Genomic DNA, 8,803 nt, shown 5'->3' on the forward strand with positions numbered 1-8,803 from the left:
CTCAGAAAGGAGAACTTTTGCTCACAAGACTCCACAGCTTAGAGGGAGCATTGCTCACAACTTCAATGCCAGGAGCTCACAAAGTAGAATTTTTGCTCACATGACTCCACCGCTTAGAGGGAGCATGGGTCCTGACCCAATTTGGCCCGTGTGGGGGGACACACACTGTTTCATGGCACTCAGCCAAAACCTTTAGCAGAACTAATGGACAGAGCCTTTCAGGAAGTAACAGAGAAGACTCCAGACTGGATGGAGACCTGGGGGGAATGGGGGGCTGCCTTCCTGAAGACAGCTTCCTGGGGGAAAGCCCCACTGAATGACAGAGAGCATCCTTCTGACTAGAGTGGCGTAGGATTGTTCCCACTGTTAGCAAATAAGCATGGCCCACGTTGCTTGCATTGGTAGCCGCACACCCTCCCCCCACATTGCAACTTTCAAAACCAGGATCTCATTAGTGTCTGCTCAAACTTTTCAACATGTTGCATGCTGTTTATGATCTGTTAGTCTGTTTGCATTTATAGCTCTGCTATTTTGCAAAACAAAGAAGACAAATCAGCCCCCCCCAAAAAAAACATTCCTCTTTTTCACATCGCAAACAGACCGGTGGTTTGTCAAACACTGTAAGCATTTTTTCCCCCTGTTAAGCAAAGTGATACTGAAACTTGGCATCAAGGGAAACATTACAGAAAGTGATATCGTCCTCCTATCCGGTCTCTCGTGTCCGGGAAGCACGTGGGCAGTTGCTCCAGTCTAAATTGTGCGTTAGCTAAAGGAAGCTTGCAATGCCGGCGTGGGGGAGTGGTCAGAGTGTCAGGCTAGGATCTGGGAGACCCAGGTTCGAATCCCCACCATCTCTCCGCCTCAGCTTCCTCGCAGGGTCGCTGTGAAGTTAAATGGAAAACGGCAGCCTGAGCCCCCTCCGGGCTCACCAGTTCATAACAACACTAGTCGTGAAAGAAACGCATGCCAGTAATGCCACAGAGATTTCGAACCCCTTCGCCACTGTGAGCTTTCAGTGTGGTGGCCCTTTTACGCTGCCAAGCAAATATTTCGAACCCCTTCGCCACTGTGAGCTTTCAGTGTGGTGGCCCTTTTACGCTGCCAAGCAAATATTTCGAACCCCTTCGCCACTGTGAGCTTTCAGTGTGGTGGCCCTTTTACGCTGCCAAGCAAATATTTCGAACCCCTTCGCCACTGTGAGCTTTCAGTGTGGTGGCCCTTTTACGCTGCCAAGCAAATATTTCGAACCCCTTCGCCACTGTGAGCTTTCAGTGTGGTGGCCCTTTTACGCTGCCAAGCAAATATTTCGAACCCCTTCGCCACTGTGAGCTTTCAGTGTGGTGGCCCTTTTACGCTGCCAAGCAAATATTTCGAACCCCTTACTTGCACTCTCTAGAGCAGAAGAGGAGGCACATTCCCTTACACAGCTCTGGTCTGAGACCACAGCAATCGCTTTGCCACCTGTGCCGAGCATCACACACACGGGTAGGCCAGGGAACTCAAACAGACTGCTCCGTCTCTCGTGTCCGGGAAGCATGTGGGCAGTTGCTCCAGTCTAAATTGTGCGTTAGCTAAAGGAAGCTTGCAATGCCGGCGTGGGGGAGTGGTCAAAGTGTCAGGCTAGGATCTGGGAGACCCAGGTTCGAATCCCCACTCGTGCCGTGGCAGCCTGCTGAGTGACACACACGGCCACACACTCTTAGCCTAATCCACCTCACAGGGTTGTTGTTGTGAGGATAAGATGGAGGAGAGAACGAGGTAAGCCGCTTTGGGTTCCCGTTGGGGGGAAGCTAATGAATGAATGAATGAATGAATGAATGAATGAATGAATGAATGAATGAATGAATGAATGAATGAATGAATGAATGAATGAATGAATGAATGAATGAATGAATGAATGAATGAATGAATGAATGAATGAATGAATGAATGAATGAATGAATGAATGAATGAATGAATGAATGAATGAATGAATGAATGAATGAATGAATGAATGAATGAATGAATGAATGAATGAATGAATGAATGAATGAATGAATGAATGAATGAATGAATGAATGAATGAATGAATGAATGAATGAATGAATGAATGAATGAATGAATGAATGAATGAATGAATGAATGAATGAATGAATGAATGAATGAATGAATGAATGAATGAATCCTGCCCAAAAATAGCCCTGATATTCATCATCTATCACCTTTTTATCACGCCTTTTCTCAAAGGAGCTCACAGTGGCATATAAGGTTTCCCTCCCCTTTGCTGTAAACCACTCTCAATTTCCCAGATGGGTCTATGGTGGATACCTATGGTAAGAAAGTGGGCTTGTTTACAGGCATGAAACCTGGCCAAGGAGAGACATGACCCTCCTCTCTGCACCCATCAGTCTCCCTAACAAGCTAACAGATCAGCCACCCATCATTCCCAGTGAACAAGTTCCAGGACTTCACACAAGGAAACACTTTCCCTCAAAACCTGTTTTCAGTGCCAGGATTGGTTGTCACTCAGGAAAGTGGAGTAATAAGATGTTTTTTTAAAAAAAACAAACAAAAACAAACCGTTTACTCACAATATCGTTACGTGCCCTCCGCTTTCCAAGTGAGAAGAAGTTCCAAGGTCAACGTTCACCGGGTTTGATTTCCTGTCGGCAAGAGAAGAAAGGGGAGAATTTGGTAATATTTGCTTTGTCAGTAAACATCAGGCGGTGTTCAGCCGGAGGCAATAAGGCACTCTTACACAGCTGCAGGCCAAAGTCCCAGAAAGAGGGCTTCTCTACCACACGGGGCTCTGCTTTCAGACAACTCAATTCTCTGGCTCCCCAAAGTCCTCTTTCCCCACCCATACCTGTCCCCTTCACCTCAGCTGGTGGGATGGAACCTTCTCCAAATTCTGAGAGGCCCTTGAACCAAAGATCCACCTGGAGACCATCTCCTGACAAATAGCTCCCACTGAGGAAGCATCTATGCCCATTAAAGAACACACTGATATTATTTTTTCAGACTCCATTATCATAATACCGACAAAAATACATCAATAAATATTTTTTTTAAAAAAAAATGAAGAACCACCATTAGAATATCTATTGATTCCCAGTGGAATGAGCATCTTCCCCTGTCTGCCAGAGGAGATACAGAGGAGAAAAACAAATGTGGACTTCCAGAGGAAAAGCATTCTGTAACTGCATAGACATCACAGAAAAGTGCTGGCTCTAAGCTGGAACTAGAGACGGGAGCTCGCTCCGTCATGCGGCACACTCGGGTCTCAAACTGCTGAACTACCAACCTTCCACAGCCTGCAGTTCAGCGTCTTAACCACTTGAGCCACTGCAGCTCCTGCTGGCTCCTAAATGCTGGTAATTCTATCTTTCTCAAAGACTGAGCCTGTGGCAGGGGCTCATTAGCGGATCTTAGAGTCCCAAGGAGCTCAAACAGGAGATGGTACTCCCATCTGAGACCCAGATCACACAGGATTCTAAAGGTTAAAGCCTTGAAATACATCCAGAAACAAACTTGTAACTGTTGCAGATGTTTTAGAACAGGTGTAATGTTTTCTGACCATCCTATACTTGTCAGTACAGAGAAAGGCATTCTGTCTTAGCTCAAGTTTCTGAACTGTCACCTAGGGCAGCCACATAAAGGGAGCATCACAGTAGTCTAACCTGGACGTCTCTGACCTGATGGTAATCAGGTCTTTGAGCATCTGCAGAGTTCCTTTTGATCAAGAAACTGCAACCAGTATTCACTTATCTGAAAATATTTCTATCACAGAGGGAGATATTAGCTGGCAGGACAGAAATCTATCCACACCCCCCATATAGAAATTGGGCAGCTGCTAATTTACAGCATTCATTCAGAGCCTGAAGCCATTAAGCATTGTCACAAAGCATTTCAGAAGACAAAGAACACTCCTCCTTAAATTTACTATCTAAAAAGATTTGTCTCGGTTAGTTGGCTTTCTGAGAATACCAAAACGGGCGCTGTTAAACATGGGGCAGACCTGGCAAGGGGGAAGCACCCACCACTTGATTGGCACAGAAGCCACCCATGCAAACCGATGCTGGCATTTTCCAGAGCAGTTGCCAAGGGCATCTGGACACACTCTTGTACCTTTGTCAAGTGGCCAAAGCATCCCAGTAACTCAGTACGACTCAGCCTTCACCACTAAGGAGCTGTCCATAGTACCAAACTCATACTCCACCTCCTTTTTGGGATTACCTTTCCCAGTACTTGGCTTCCGGATGGCTGATAACTTCCAGTTTCCCTCTTACATGAGTTAAGAGAAGTTTCCAAAAGGGAACATAAAAACACATGCAGGGGCTTAATGGTAGAGACCCCTTTGGCATGTAGAAGGTTCTGAGTCCAGTCCCTCACAATTCCCATTTAACGAAGTCAAGGCAGCAAACCTAGGAACAGCTCCTCTCTGCTTGAGAGTTTGGAGAACCACTAGCCAGTCAGAGCCGTTAATACGGAGCAAGCTTGACCAGTCATCTGACCTGGAACTTTCCTCACTGGGACTTTGGGATCAGGACAGTTTCTACCCAGAAGCAAAAGGTCACTCCTGTGTCTCTTCCTTGGACTTCTGCTTATAGTACATGAGCTATGGTGGATTTCCTATCTATTTCCTTGGAGGAATGAGCTTCTTGATCCTGACTCGTAATAGTATGGATTCCCCCAAATTATTATTTTTTTTAAGCCCCCGGAGGGGATTTTTTAATTGATTTTTTTTAACACGACAAAAAACTACAACAGAAAAGGGGGAGGGGAAAACTACATATAAGGGAGAAAGTAAAGAACCCACTACTGACTTAAAACCCAAGAGAGGTGATCCTCTAACTAGCTTTTTTTTTAGCATCCAAACTTATCATCTTTGTACTTCTTATGAACTGTGTCAATCTTTTAGAACTTTTTTTTTTTTTTTTTAAATGTTTTTTATTGAACAACAAAATGAAATACATTATAATAAACATTTCTCAATAATACGACAATTTTCAAATACACAAGTGCACTAGGGGGTCATTATACAAACATACTATCTTTTGTTCTACAATATAGTTGTCTGGGTAGTAGTTGTAGGAACTAAGAGGAACTACAGCTGTTCAAGTTTCTAACTGACGAAGAGGAAAATATATTATTAGAAAGCCCAACTATTGCGTATAAAAGCATAAAATTGTGAGTGGATGGAATTATTTACATTTTCCAATACAAGTTCTAGTTTCTCCAGTATGGGATACCACCTCCCATAAAAAGTGTCTGATTTTTTGGAAGATTTTTCATAATCCAAAGTGTTTGTGATTTTGTCCATAATTAGGTGATTCCAGACACTGGAGTACCAGGATTGCAAGTCTGGTTTACTTGATTTATTCCAAGTGAACGCAATAGCGGATTTTGCTGCCGAAAGCAATAAGGTAAGCAACTCTTTAGTATATGTGGGAAGGGATATTTCTGACCAATTATTCAAAAGTATAACTGTTGGCGACCAAGGAATCTCAACATCCGTCAGGGTAGCAATTTCATGACATATGTCTTTCCAAAAGGTAGAAATTACAGGGCAATCCCACCAGCAGTGTAAAAAGGAACCAACATTACCACAGTTCTTCCAACAAAGGGGAGAAACTTCTTTATGTCTTTTGTGTAATTTTAAGGGGGTTAAATACCACCGAGATATGATTTTAAAGTTTTGTTGTTGGACATTCAATGATGAGGTCGATGAGGCAAAAGAGGTCCAAACCGAGTCCCAAAACTCATCAGACAGATGGGTGTGTAAATCCTTAGCCCATGCGGTAGTATAGGTTGGCGGTTTAAAGGGTTTTGGGTCGATTAATATTTTATAGATTTTCGAAATTAATCCAGAACTTCTTTTTCGTGGAAGGACAATTAATTTTTCAAAGTCCGAAAGAGGTTTATCGCAGGAGTTTCTAAGTTGTGGTAACGAAAATAAGTGGTGTATTTGCATATATTCTAACCAAGATAAATTAGTTTTCGCTTTTTTCTCCAGTTTGTCTTTACTCAATAATTTTTGATTAAGAGTCAGATCATATAGAGTAGTAAGGTTGCCTTGTTTCCAGTTTATAAAGGTATTTGGGTCTTTTGCTGGTTTAAACCAATCCTGACCGAAATAGGAAGAGGCCAGAGAGATGTCGGAGGTTAAGCGATGCCGGTGTTTTTTCCATATTGTAAAAAAAGAATAAAGAAATGGATGATTACGCGTGTCTACCTTGGAGTGTATAGCTTTGTTCCAGATGGCATAATCGTAGCGGTTTCCGTGCAGAAAATATTCTTCAATTTTGACCCATTCAGGCTGAGGTTGTAGTTTCAAAATTCGAATCAGTGTGGATAAAATTGACGACTCGTAGTAGGTTCTAATGTCTGGGAGGGCCAAACCTCCCAGACGTGCGGGTCTACATAGAGTATTCATGTTAATCCTCGAGCTGTGGTAGCTCCATATAAATTTGATCCAATACGATTGCCATCTGGAAAAAGTAGAGGAAGGAATTGGTAGAGGTAACGTACGAAATAAATATAACAGTTTGGGGAAAACAAAGGTCCTAAGAACTTGAATTCTTTCTAACCAAGGGAGGTTTTGTTTGTGCCAAATTTCAAGTTGAACTTTCATATTTGAAATGGTATCCTCATAGTTTACTTTGTATAGTTTAGATAAGTCTCTGGGTATTTTAACGCCCAGATACGTCCAGGAGTTTTGAGCCCATTGGTATTCGGAATAAGAGCGGAGATAATCCTCAGAATCTTGGGATAAGTTGATAGGATATAGTATCGTTTTAGAACGATTCACGTGTAAACCCGAAATTGTAGCAAAATTATCTAAAATATTTTCAAGAGTCTTAAGGGAATGTTGGGGGTGTTGTAAATAAATAATCAGATCATCAGCAAAAAGGCTTATTTTGTATGTACTGTGATTTATAGTTATACCTGGCAGGAGTGGGGTTTGTCTAAGTTGGTTAGCTAGTGGCTCAATCGACAAAGCAAAAAGAAGGGGGGATAGGGGGCAGCCTTGTCTGGTTCCCCTGGATAACGTGAACTCTTCTGACAACAGTCCATTGATAAAAATCTTCGCTTTGGGAGAACAATATAAAGTGTCAATCATCTTGCAAAAATTACTTCCAAAACCCATCTGTTTGACAACTGCCTTCAAAAAGGAGGGTTCAACCTTATCAAAAGCTTTGGCAATATCAAGCGACATTAAACAGGTGTCTTTCAGGTGCAATTTGCTATATAGAATAATACCCATTGTTTTTCTAACGTTATCAGATATGTCTCTGGCCGGGATAAAGCCGGTTTGATTAATATTAACATATTCTCCAATTATTTTGTTTAGCCTATTGGTCATGATGGTTGCGAAAATTTTATAATCGCAATTTAGAAGAGAGATTGGTCTAAAAGACTGTGGGTATAGCAAATCATTGCCTTTTTTGGGGATCACTACAATTTTGGCTTGGGTCCATGTATCTGGAATCACTCCCTTTTGGAGGACATTATTACAGATATCTAAAAAAGGGTCTTTCAGAAGATTATGAAATTTTTTATAAAATTCGGCTGTAAAGCCGTCCCTACCTGGGGCTTTGCTAGATTTTAAGCGCTTAATTGCCATGGCTAGTTCCTGAGGCGTTATGGGTTCGTCCAGCATTTGAGCATGGGTATGTGAGAGACGTTTCAAGACGTCGTTTGAGTGTCTTTTAGAACTTTTAACCCTCCCCATTCACATTTAATTGCCCATTAACAGTGGCAAATTATTTCCCCAAATTATTCTAACAGTGCAATCCTAAACACCCGAGTTACACCCGTCTAAGATCTTTGAAGTTTAGGTATAACCAGGGCTTTTTTCCTGGGGGAACGCACCGGAATGGAGTTCTGGAACCTCTTCGTGGAAAGAAAATGCTCAAAACAATGTTTAATAATTCATGAGGGGCACTGGGAGAGCGTGATGTCACTTGTGACATCACAAAAATATAACAATTTTAACAATAAGATTTAAATGAGGGGTTCAAGGACTCCTGTGCGTTTCTCCTTCATTTCCCTCTTGAGAGTTCCAGCACCTATTTTTCCAGGGAAAAAGCTCTGGGTATAACTCTGCTTTGGAGTGCAATGCAAATATATACCATCTAATTGAGGGCAAGTATGGACAGCCACCCACTGAAATATCTCACTAAATCTCAAGAATACTCCAGCTGAGGTTAAGCCAAGACGTTAATGCAAAGACTAGCTGTGAGGTGAGTCGCAGTGAAGGACCCAGAACACAATGCAGGACATGAAAAGAAAGCTCATGACCAGTGTTCCCTCTAAGCTGAGTTAGTGTGAGCTGGCTCACAGTTTTTTAAGCCTCCGGCTCACACATTTTTTTGTCTTCGCTCAGGAAAGGTGGCTCCAGAGCAAACTAATTTATGCAGCAGACAAATTTCTTGCTCACAGCTTTAATGCCAGGAGCTCACAAAGCTGAATTTTTGCTCAAAAGACCCCACAGCTTAGAAGGAACATTGCTCACGACCCAAAAAAGACAACTAACAAACCCTGCTGCATCAAATAGGGAGGGCCTTGGCCTCTGCTCCCTGTTTGTTGGCCCTCCAGCTGGCCCTTTGGTTGGCCACTGTGTGAAACAAGCAGGATGCTGGACGCAATGGACCACTGGTCTGATCTCGCAGGGCTCTTCTTTGGTTATTCCATCCAACTAACTTCCATTGTAGTTAAGGACTGCAACCTTAAATGGTCACACAATTATTTGGAACAGTGGGGAGGGGAAATTTATTTCAGTGCAATGCAGAGGCTTATGAAAGCTAATAAGACAGCAAAC

Source organism: Gekko japonicus, unplaced genomic scaffold (genome assembly GCF_001447785.1).
Source record: "Gekko japonicus isolate JY-2015 unplaced genomic scaffold, Gekko_japonicus_V1.1 scaffold3958, whole genome shotgun sequence".
Classification (NCBI taxonomy): domain Eukaryota; kingdom Metazoa; phylum Chordata; class Lepidosauria; order Squamata; family Gekkonidae; genus Gekko; species Gekko japonicus.